The sequence below is a fragment of the Ixodes scapularis genome, unplaced genomic scaffold (genome assembly GCF_016920785.2).
Source record: "Ixodes scapularis isolate PalLabHiFi unplaced genomic scaffold, ASM1692078v2 PGA_scaffold0__279_contigs__length_252992795, whole genome shotgun sequence".
NCBI lineage: Eukaryota > Metazoa > Arthropoda > Arachnida > Ixodida > Ixodidae > Ixodes > Ixodes scapularis.
The window spans coordinates 65480858-65493305 of NW_024609835.1; the positions used below are offsets into that span (position 1 = coordinate 65480858).

At 45.3% G+C, this 12448-nt stretch overlaps 1 pseudogene; it reads right to left on the reverse strand.

Annotated features, from left to right (window-relative positions):
• Nucleotides 1-554: 554 nt before the first annotated feature.
• LOC115320528 lies at nt 555-10463 on the reverse strand (annotated as a pseudogene).
• Nucleotides 10464-12448: the final 1985 nt, after the last annotated feature.

A 12448-nucleotide genomic window follows, 5' to 3' on the forward strand; every position in this document is an offset into this window, starting at 1 on the left:
GTTATGGCAGCTGGATTGGGACACACAGATCGATAACAAACTCCACATTATTAAGCCCGACTTAGAAGCGTGGGAGAGTTCCTCTCATAAGGACCGCCGTTCGGAAGTCCTTTTGTGCCGCTTGAGAATCGGTCATTCTCAATTGACGCACCTGCACTTGCTCGGCGGTGAAGATGTAAAGCTCTGTAAAAAGTGTGGGAAAGTGTTAACTGTCCTTCACATCCTTTGGAACTGTGGATTTCTAGATAATCAACGTCAAAGATATTTTCCTGAACTTTTCCGAAACCACCTTCCATTTCATCCTTATTTTTTGCTTGGTGATAGACCTTTGGTACCATTTGCTCGCATATTAAGTTTCCTACGTGCAATTGGCCTTTTGCACCTGATATAGGTAGACAAGTAAGTTTAGACGTAACTGCATGCTAGACTTTTTAAATTAACTTTCTTGGCGCAATACGGCCACAGTCGCTCTTGTGCCATTAAACCCCAATCATCATCAATAAACAAAGTTTTGAAACACTGCCCTGATCTCGCCCAAAAAAGTCAACATTCGTTCAGGTCCTAATGATTGGGCTTTGCATGTTCACTAGCCAGGCGCACACCTTCATCACCTTCTCCATGTGCGGGATCAACGAACGTGGGACACGATTCGTTAAAATGTTGTGAAGTTTGAGCCTTTGAATAGCTCTTTCAACATGAACTCTCACTTGTGCATTAGTTAAAGTTTCTTTCATGTCTTGCTTAGACAGTTTCCCTCTTCCAACATTGAATGGCGGCATCACGAGGATAGCTCCCTCTTCCGCCACGGTTGTTTTTAAGGCAGGAAAGCCCTTGTTGCACATGACGACATCGCCTGGCTCCCACAAGGGTCAAAAATCTAGAATCACGAGTGATAAAAGAATCTGAATGTCTCCCACCGTAGAACCCTGAAAGAAACGATATCATTCCGTTCGGAAGGATCGCCACAAGCCACTTCAAAGTGTAGCACCCTTTATAATGCGAGTAAAGATAGTGCTGTGCCTCTGCATCTGTAGGCGCTTCCCTACGGACCTCAGTACAATCAATAATAAAAGTACACTTCGCGTACTGCTCCTTACAGCACACTGGGAGGGTGTCCTTGACTGCTTGTTGAGGAGGCACAAACACCCAGTTGGCCAGCTTCACACTCAACGACAATCTGGTGTTACCCTAAAAAATCGCGATGCAGTCGACTTCTTGATGCCAAAGATGGCACCCAGTGCTGTTACGCTGATTCCCAACTTCAATTTTATCAAAAAGAGGACCAGTCTGCCCTCTTTGGTCACATCTCACGAACGGTACCGTCGCTCAGGGAGCATGTTGAGTAGGACGGTGAACACTGTTGGCAGTCACGCAGCAAAGATCCTGAAATAAGTGCTCTGACGTCTTCATTGACTCGTATCCCAGAAAACCACATCTCCTCGCCCAAGGCTTTTTCAGGATCGGTGACCTAAAATCGAAATAGTACAGTTGCACATATTTAATACATCACTATTTTAAGCCCAAGAAGCAGTATACTAATTGTCTACTATACTCATTTTCAGGTCAAGACTAAGGCTAGTTCTACGCATGATTCATTGCTGAGCAAAGTAGTACATAAAACATTTGGACGTCAGATAAAAAACAATGAATTTCACATTCGAAATGTGGGCCTCCTAATAAAATAGCTAACTGATCTTAAATGAAAATTCAAGTATCCTAATTCGCCACATAAAGGGGATAATTAGAATGCTCCAAAAGCAGTCAAACATTTTTAGTGCAGTTCTTGAGGTGAAAGCGAGTATACACGAACTCTGCTGTTACGTCACGGCGCGGTAGTGGCGCGTAGGGCACACTTCATGTCTGATGTTGAGGGCGAAAGTCAACAGAAATCCCTAAGCGGGACAAGTATTGCTGTGTTTGTTTGGAAGAATCCAAACAAAAACCCGCCTTTTCGTAAAAACGCCGTGACTGGGGCTGTACCAAAAGAGTCGGGAAAGTTTTGAAGGTCAGTGTTTGTGTTTGCTGCCTGCATGGTTTGTCCGAGATGATGAAAAAGGAAAAGCAGACGCCGTTGGACCACGATTGCTTGCGCGGGAAGCACTCTGGTTTGAATTCACGAATACTGGTGGTCCTCAGCATTATTTGCTTTGTTCCAACTTGAATGCAGGAAAACCACAAAGTTGTACAGACCACCTGTGGATTACGTTCAGTGCGTCTTCAAGTTCGAAAGGCCTCCTGATCTTTCGAACTGTCTGCTCTTTCAGACTTTCTGCTTGTTGTCGTCTGCTTGTTCAAACGACAGCGTCCCGTAGACCGTACGTTGACCCGGTAATTGCGGTAAGCAAGTGCAGGCCTCAAAAGACTTAAGCTTGAAGGTTTACAGAGCTAAGTAGGCTCGGTGTGGACAGTAGATACAAGGAGATGTTGATAATTGTTACCAGTGGCCATCACCGACTTGTTATGCCCGATTCACTTGGTTTGATTCTGCTTGCGATTTTCAGTACCGACGTCGACCATATCAGCTACTGCTCACGTTATTGCAGCCCGAGCGATGTCGCAATTTAAAGTATCAAGCAGAATCTCATGTGAATCAGGCTTTAGCGTCCACGCGGAATGAATTGTGCATGTCAGATTATTCACGCGAAGTATTGGAGTGTAACAAGCCTCGTTAATTTCGCAGAGGCCGCTAAAATAGTCGGACATTGCCAGGAAGACGTAGAATCAACAATTCCAACGCGAAAACTAGGGATGCCGCGAACTTTTTTCGAATCGAAGTTTCGATGATCGAATCAAGCGGTTCGAAAGGTTCGAAAGATTTTGATTTTTCGAATTGTCTATATCGTAAAATTCGACGGAGGTCGAATTTTCGAACTTGTTAAGCTAAGAAGTTCGACGCTTTTCGAATCGTCGAACTTATTAGGCTAAAAAATTCGATTTTTTCGAACTTTCGAACTTATTGCGCTGCAAGGTTCGATGCTCGTCGAACTTTCGAACTTGACTGACCAAAAAATTCGATGAATTTCGAACTTTCGAACTTATTTATCAAGAGAATTCGAAAAGTTTCGAACTTTCGAATTCTGAAAAGTCAGAAGTTCGACGAACTTCGAATTTTTAGGGTAAAAGTTCGACGTTCGTCGAACTTCGAAAGACCGGCAGACGGTTTCATTTGATTTCAAGTAGTGGGGTACATTCGTAATTTTTTTTTCTCGAACTTTTACACGCGGTGCTGCGTTCCTTACGAAAGACAATGTCGTTTATTTCAATGTTCTGCCATGCTTACGTTTAAAGAAATGAATCCCCGAAGGGGCGAGGAAGGACGACGGGTTTTTGACGATTGTCGTTTGTGCCAAATTTGAAGCACGCTGCAGCCGGAGCTATTTATGGTAGTTATGTTATACTTTTTTAAGAATGATCTATGTATAGCCTAGGTAAGTGCCGTCTTAAGATGTGATTATTGTTTTTCAACGTGGGTTTCAAAGAAATGTCCAAACATGTATCTGCATGCAATTATGACCTAAACTTGATATTTATTTTCGTCTAAGTTGTTTGAGGTATCGCATTTAAATTAACACCACAGACAGTACATATCATTGCCATCTGCAGAATACAAAATAATGTACTTATTGTTTTTTCACGTTAAGGAATAAATTAACTCATGGGAGATTTCTAATAGTGTTTAAGTTCAGCACGTCATTAAAAGAAAACGGTTTTTTTTTTTTTTTTTTTTTTGCTTCAAGTTTTTGGGACGTGTTTCTTTTAGCCTGTACACATTTCGGTAAAAGAAACTTGTTTCGAAGTTCTGAACCTCTGAATATGCAAGAATAGAACACTTGCGACGAATTCTTGATAGTTGTTTTTTTTCTCCTGCTTTTTATTCCCGCATTTATTCTTTTTTTTTTTTTTTTTTTTACTATCGGCACAGGTGTTTAGGTCGAAAAGACAGCTTTGAACTTCCGAACCACTAAGCATGTGACGAGCAGTGCCTTCTGACAACGAGCTTCTAACAATGACCATCTACGCAACCTTTTATGCAGTGAAGAGCGACAGTAGCTATACATATGCATAAATAATTTCAGATTAAAATAAGCTCGACCACGCCCTCTTTCCCCGTAATGTTTTCTTTAACAGTCCGAAATATCTGGAAGGGAGGGGAAAGGGGGGCTGAAGCCCCCCCCCCCCCCCCCCCCCCTCCCCTCTTTCCCCCCGTTTTCGCTCTTCCGACGCCACTTGTATGGTACAACGCTCCTCGACCTCGAGTTGTGTCGGCTTTTGTGCTTTTTGCGAGGCGATTCCTCCGTCCCAGAAAATAAACCTCCAGGACAATTATAAACTTCACCGGATCGGATTACTACCAGCGTGCAAGGGGTGGCGAGCTAGTTTGCCAGGTCGCTTCAAGGTTTTTCTGAGCCTCAACCTCCTGCTCGCCCCTGGCCGTTTCGAACTCGATGAGTCTCGTAAAACAGTGTGTTCGTGCAATCACTACTGCGTGCTGCAGGTTAAAGACCCCCCCCCCCCCCCCCCCCCCCGGGGCTGGCGGTCACAATTCTGCACTGGCAAATATTGTAGCACGTCCGGGACACTCGTCGTCTCATTTAATTGCCTGACCAACTTCGCAGAATCTAGAAATCACACCCTAACTTTTCTAAACTTGATTTTGTGAAAACAAATGAGTCGTGAAAACGTTATTTGAAACTGAAACTGTGGAAAAACTTGAAAATCGGACTTCGAACTTTGAAAACTTGGATTAAAAAAAAATTCAGAATCTTCGAATTTTTTTTTTTTTTTTTTAATTTAGCGTTAAAAGAGAATCGAAATTTTCGAACTTTTCGAACTTTATGCAAAAAGAAATTCGAAATCTTCGAATTATTCGAACTATAAAAATATAAAAGTCTATAAAAATTCGAAGCGTTCGAAGTTTTCGAATTTTTTTTACAAAGAATTTCGAAATCTTCGAATTTATCGAACCTGAAGTAAAAAAATATTCGAAATATTCGAATCCGAAATTTTAGGAACCGTGAAAGCTTCGAAATTTTCGAATTCGAAACTCCGCTGTGGTCAAAAGTTGCGAATTTTTCGAAATCGAACCTCGGCCGGTACGAAAATATCGAAATTTTTCGATATCGAACCTCAGTTCACTTCGCAAATATCGAAACCTTTCGAAATCGAACCTAGGGTGGTTCGCGACATCCCTAGCGAAAACGAGCACGGGGACTCACACTGATGCCGACAACATCAAATTCCCACGGTTTGTTTATGGGCCATTGTGAGCTTCATGCATGCGCGTCATGCCCGCACTCCATCGCACATGCGCAGCACCGGTGGCGCCCGTTAGCGTGCTCTGGTTTGTTTAGAAACATGAGTTGGTCTATATGTGATTCCTGTAATAGCCCTTTTCCACATAAAGACGGCACCAGGCGGTGGCTGCACGATCTAAGAACCAAAGAAGTGACCTGCACCACCGATCGATAATGGGAGCTACGCTATCAGTTTCTTCGCTATCAGAGGTGCGGCACGTGCGCAATCGCACGCGAGCCACACTAGCAGTACGAAGGTACGCACCTAGGGACTTTCATACCTCGCGATCAGCCTCGTAGGGAGAACCAAGCCCCTCGGTGCTTTGGAAATTTAGAAAAAGGTATATGGGGTCGCTGTCTGCTTTTGTGTGTTATCAATGCCCGGCCGATTGAGTCAAGGCAATCCACTTTCCAAAGACGTTGCCATGCCGACAATCATCGCATTCATTTAGGCTTAGGAATGGCCAGAATCGAAAAACTATCTAAAAAATGCGGCGAGGTCATTGCTCATGCTTTGTGATTTAAGTGAGTTAAGGCAAATAGAAAGCTTCCTGCACCATTCATTGCTGACTATCGCGCCCAATATTGCAGCTACAACGACATATTAGTTTTAAAGCGAGTGGCGCTCACTCACCGGGGCACCGCCATGTTTCCCCGCATCCCTACCGCGCCAGTCACATGATTTTAAAATCCCTCTCCTAGGTACTGCGGCTAACTCCATGGAACGAATAACTGGCGAACGCCACCCGACGGCACGCTCGCTTTGCGCGCGACGTAGCAGCCACCGTGTTGATTCCACGCGCAGATGAAAAGCTGCCGGGCGAAATTCGTCGGTTATTCGCAGCATATTCGGCTGTGTGAATGAGGCCTTAAGGCCTCATTCACACAGCCGTTCTTTACCCCGTCCCGGTGATAGAACCGGGCGGCGTTCCCGCCGCAGGAGAGGGTTTTCGGACCGAAATCGTACCGCCCGAGCCAAACGACGGTGCTTTACGGCCCCAGCGCCGATGGGAGACGCCGGCGCCCTGCCCCATTGAGGGACGGCCAATCAAAAAATACGAAACTTTCGCTCAATGTTGCGGATTCTCAAAATTTGGGCAACTATGGGCAGAACCGCGGGAGGGAGGATTGAACGTATACTCTATAGGAAGAGACGCTGAATGTGTGACGAACTGGTGATTCCGGTGAAGCACAGGTTGCACAGCTGACGACTACGGTGATTAGAGCTACAGCTGCCATTCTAGGTACTTTTTCCCTACGGAGCTGTTGACTGGTCGCGCGACCAACGCGACTTTAAAGAGCCCCCGTTTAAAGTCGCGTCGGCGTCCACCCAAGCGTCGTATTTTTCTTTCCGTCCACTTTCTTCAATTATTTAACACAATTATATATATTTACTGCAATTACGTGTTCTACTCGCTGATCCACAGCCTCCTTCCGAATTTCCTCGATTACTCGTGCCACCTTCCGCCGCTTGGCGTTGGGCGCTCGTGTGTGCGCAGAACGCTTCTCGGAAAAGGTCCAATTGCTCTTTAAATACATCAGTTCTTTACCTTCCTCGAATGATGTTGAGGGGCATGGCAACCATTTTTTATTCTCCACATTAATTTTACTAGTCCTTAGCCATTCGAAACTCAATTAACATCATCTGTCAAATGTTTCATCTTTCAAAATTCTCTTTAATGAATTTAATGACCAAACGTTTGTGGCGTGCCTTAAGGATACACAAAAAATTACATTGCTTTGGGAATGTGAGTCACATCTGTCGAACCACGAGCTCCGTCAGTGGCAGAGAGCATGAGCTACAAAGGTCCCTTGCTGTTTGCAGTGTCTGTCTGTGTTTCCTGCGAAGTGCAAAGCACAAAAAAAAAAATACGGATAAACTGTTTGGGTATATATCAGGACCCGTGGGGCTGTAACTTTGTAAAGCAGCTTACCATTTCGGCAGTCAACGGAAGCGGCTGCACATCCCAGGCCACGTCTGCCAAAAGTAGGAAGTCTTGCTCCAAGTCCGAGTCCGGTGAGCCCTCGCTTTCCGGCAGTTCCGACGCCTCCGGCGAAGACGGTTCGAGCGGAGGCGGTGGGGTCGGGTTACAGGCAGCGGAGCGACTCCGATTCGCCCACCTGTAGTAAACAATCAGAAAAGAATGTGTGCAAGTCAGAGCGAAATCCGGACTAAAATATCTATGCTTCACCTTACTTTTCGTGCCTTCCGCCGCTTACACGCCTCTTTTTGTATGTATCGGGGAACAAAGTCGGGCAGGTAGGCTGGGTCGGCCTCAATCTCGCTTTTCGTGTTATTGACGAAATTCTGGCTGCAAAATCGCGTAGCCTTTGTTGGCACCCATGGAGAGCCATCAGAGCCATTAAACAAAAAGAAAACGAGGCAATTTAGTGTATTTAAGCTATTTAATCACTCGTAGAGGCAGAAAAATCAGTCACTCACCCCGTCCTCCACACTGCCCTAATCCAAGCATCTCGGCGATCTCTCCCGTACCACTTTCCGGGAAACGAATAAAACTTCACCAGAGGAACTTTTCCCTTCGTGTTGGCCTCGCTGTTGTGGCAGTTCACCACGCAACAATACCTGCTGTTTCTTCTATTCTCAATCGTGTGAAGTGTACAAAGCATGCACGCCACCAGGACCGTCTGCTTCGCGACTTCTAAATAAAACGGCCACCCCTCCTCAGCGGAGGATGTCGCGCCGCCTATGCGCGGCGAAACTTCAGCCAAACAGGCCTATACAGAACTATTGAGAATTCCGTTTTCAAACCAAAGGACCCAACCCCGGCGAACGTCCAGAGAGGAGTTATCTACAAGATCCCCTGCAGTGACTGCCGAGCGTCCTATATCGGTGAAACCGGACGGAGGAGAGAGACCAGACTAAAGGAACACAAGCGTGACGTCACGTACGCATCCCACGCGACGCGACTGAAGACTAAACTAGTGGACCATGATGTAGAAAACCCGAGACTGTGGTAAAAGCAGGGAAACTTGGTCGAACAACGGGACCATGCGTAGACAATCGGGTATTCTTTTGACGTTGCGGCCGCGACGACCTTGGCGAAGGAGGACAGATGGGGCCCCGGAAACTCCTAAAATCGTGGTTTGTTCGCAGGGACACATCCGTGTGTAACAAAAACCGCGGCCCTCTCCGCGAAGCGTATACGGACATTTCTCATAAATAGCGTTGACTTGAGGTTGAACCTTGCATTTGCTTGTAGCTACTGAAGATGCCTCCCGCATGGGAGGCAAAACGTCTAATGATTTTTTTTTTTCAGTTGTGTTAAGTCGGTGCTCTTATTTTAGTTATGACGTCTCCCGGCTTTTGGAGTATTTTTGCAACTATGATTATGTGAGTTTGAGGCATCAGGAGTTGCAAAACTGAAAAACAGCAGAACATTTCGATAACTTTTTGTGACTGGCAACTGAAAATTCATCTGTTCACTAATAAGTCCAGACTTCGAGGCTTGGGAAACCTTTTTGAATCGCAACCGGTTCCACTAAGTTTTTCTCTCTTACACATCCATACCTTCCCATTTGTGAGGAGCCGCCAGTAAGGGAACGCTGTGAAAAGACCTTGTCTGTTTGGCATATTCTTTTCTTTGCCCTTGTCTTGTACAGCAAAACTGGTCCTATTTTCCTCACTTTTCAAAGTACTACATTCTATTTCCCTCCGTCCACTCCCGAGGGAATCAGTCTCAATGTGCTAAGGTGCTGCATTCTTCTAGTTCAATTTTGACGAAATCTGAGTCTTCTTCAGAGTACTTTTCACTTTAAAGGGTAACTCTGGTCGAAAATGAAATAAATAAATTACTTGGCATTGCTTAATTTTAGTGGTACGAAATATGATTACAGCCGAAATATTGCGCCAAAGTGAAGTTCCGTATTCCACTAAAACCAATTTTAAAGATGCGACCAGCTGCTCTTCAGCGGGCGGCAAGCAGATTAGCTTTTAATCAAGGAACACTAGAGCAACACCCTTGTGACGTCGCGTCTCAGTGGAGCTGCAGTTAATTCTACACATTGTACTGCGTGACGCAGCACCAAGGTGACGTCACGTCGTGGCCTTGCGTCTGATGATCAGTGTCGCCATCCCTCTCGCAGATGGTTCGGTTTTCCCGTAGACGCCCGAAACCAAACTTTGAGCCGTGATATTTACGAAACTACACACATGCAGTACCTTGTATTTCAGGGACACTGCCTTAGCTAAAAACAGTCGTAATCCTAATTAAAAAATATCGACATGAGTTGCCCTTTCAATTTAGATATTCAAATTTTCATTTGTTGTCTGCAAAAATTAAGAATTTCTTGGGTCATAACTGTCATTTGGCAGAGGTAGGGAACTGCAGTCAGTAGATTCATTTCAATAAAGATTGCATAGACAACACAATAAGAGCTGAGCCGTCCATGAAGATAATAAATGTTTCGGAAATAAATGCATGCACATATTTAGATCCTCTCACTTGTTTTAAGCCAATGTATTTGCAGCAGGATGTGCCAATTAGAATTCCAGTACTCAGCGATGGGAAGGGCACATTTTTTAATTAGTTGTGCTAACTTGCATGCAGAAAAACTTCTAAGCAATAAAGGCTGCAATGATTCTTGAAAAGGGGGTACCAGTGGCTGAGTGGGCTTACACGCACCAACTCTGAGCCCATGGAGCGAAAGCTCGCGCTGCAGAACCCAGGGATCCTGGTTCCGATCCCCACCCCTGCCCGTTTCGATCTGGGTGAGCGTCGTACCGGCGTACGGTCGTGTATCAGTACTGCTTGGTGCACGTTAAAGACCCCGGACTAGCGGTTCTACTGCACTGGCTAAATTGCTAATCAACAGCTGAGACACCAGACGCCCGTTGGGGCTTACAAACTTCCGGTATACACACAACACAATTAATTTAGTTTAGTCTTGAAAGGGACACATATTCCTTAGCTTAATGGGCAGGTAGCTTGCGTCTGGTCACCGCATGCTGTAACTGAAAAAGCCTACCTGAATTTCAGACCCCTGTCAAAATGAATGGGACAGGGAAATGTGACACAGCCTTCAGCAAATGGAGGCCACAAGAAGATATTTGCACATCTAGGAAAGATGCTTGTCGAACTGTAAGACCAGGTGTTGAGTGACTGGAAAGGGCAGACATGTTCGACTATTGTCGTAAGGAGGTTACCCCATGTTGTACTAAGCGTTCAATATCTCACAATTCAAGCAAAGGGTATATAGCATTCAAATTTTTACAACTGGTAGCCCCCAAATTTTGAGTTTTCTGGTGTATCCGAATCCTCAATATTTTAACCGCGCTGTGTTTTTCTCGATCCTGTATGTCTCTACAGCCTAAAGTTAAACATCGTCAACATGCGACTTGTCTCTAAGCTGTAGAAGATAAACTTAGCCAGTGCAGTACAACCGCTAGCCTGGGGTCTTTAATGTGCATCACGCAGCAATGATACACGACCGCACCCCGGTATGATGATCATCGAGATCGAACCGGGCAGAGGTTGGGATTGAACCCGGGACCCCTGGGTTCTGCAGTGCGAGCTTTCGCTCCACGCGCTCCAAGCCGGTGTGCGCTAACCCACTTCGTCACCGATCAGATTTATCAGAATATCTGATTTATGATAAAATGAATACCTCTAGCTATAACCCTGGTTACTGTCACAAATCACTCTTTCTTATGCTATTTAATGTATTTAGTTTGGCAGAGTATGGCCATCACTGCTCTCGCACCACAATACTCGCAACAAACAACAGCATCATTAATAAACCATAGCATGTTTCTGGTGCTTGAGTACTTCTCAGCCAAAGCTCTCTGAGAGCACAGCAAAAGTTTCTAAACCAGAGCCATCCAAGAACTTTGGTTTTGCCATTGTGCACTCTATAACAGGTTCTTATAAGTTAAATACACTGGTTTTTAGGTGTTAACAAGAAAATCGTCGCGGGGGCCCCAGCAAAGAAGCACAGTGTACTTCTGAAGCGGATAAAAATCATCATCCGGCACCTCCACTGGTGAGCTCGCACGAGTGATGGGGATGGCTAGCTCGTCCTGACCAAGTGGCTGTCCATGATCAGACACATGATCAATGTCCATGAGCACCCTGATTCCCTCCACTAAGCCTGTGAACACGGCAAGATCCCTGATCGTCTCTGGCTCGAGGAAGGTAAGTTTTACCCAGTTTGTTTGGAGTCTCTTTGAAGTACTTTGTAAAGCATATCTTCGGCATATCGGAGTCTATACTTCATACGACGGAATCTAAATAACGCTACTAGAAAGGCAAAGTTAACTGCTTACCAAACAATGATACGTCCTCTTTTGGAGTGTACAAATGTGGTATGGAGTTCTAATAAGAAGATAGACAAAAGGAAATTAGAGAAGATTCAAAGGTCGGCTCTGGTGCTGCTGTCCGCAATAGACCATATGCGAAATATTATCAAGGGTGGTGAACAAAAACAATAAATAAACAGGAAGAAATAAACGTTTAATGTGGCGAACTTGTGCCAAAAATAAAAGGGTACAAAAGATAATAACAGAGCGTCGCGGGCGTCGAAGTCGGCGTAGCAGCAGGGTCAAACGCTGGGGCGAGACTGACCCGCTCGCCTTGCGGAGCCTCTTATGTACCCTCGTGGGTTTCTGGATCGTTGGGCGTAGAACTTTCGGTGCGTAGAATTTTCAGAACTAGATCAGACGAGAATGCTTTCGAACTTACGAGAAGGCCAAGTTGAGAGAATAAATAAAAGGACACCCCGCTGTCTGGAATCGAACCTACACCTTCCGCGCGAAAGTTAAGCGCGGTAACCACTCGGCCACCTGCGCGCTTGCTCGCCGACGCGCGTGGCAATATAGAGCGCCATCTAATAGCGCGCCGACAACCAGGTCCACCATATTGGTAGCGGCGAGGAAACGAAACCAGGGCGTTTTCAGATGAGATCGAACAACCATATCCGGTGACCAGTTTTAATTTTGATGAAAAAAATATATTTTGCTGGCTCCAGGCCCAGAAAAATAAAACCAACCCTCATTTTAAGAAAAAATTGTATTTGAAAAAAAAAAAATGTAATTACCCCCTCAGTCACGTGCGCGTGTTGCGCATCGCGCGATGTTGACATTTCGGGCGGCTTCCCCAAAAACACTGTTCTGGCTACGGGTGTAGAAATATTTACTG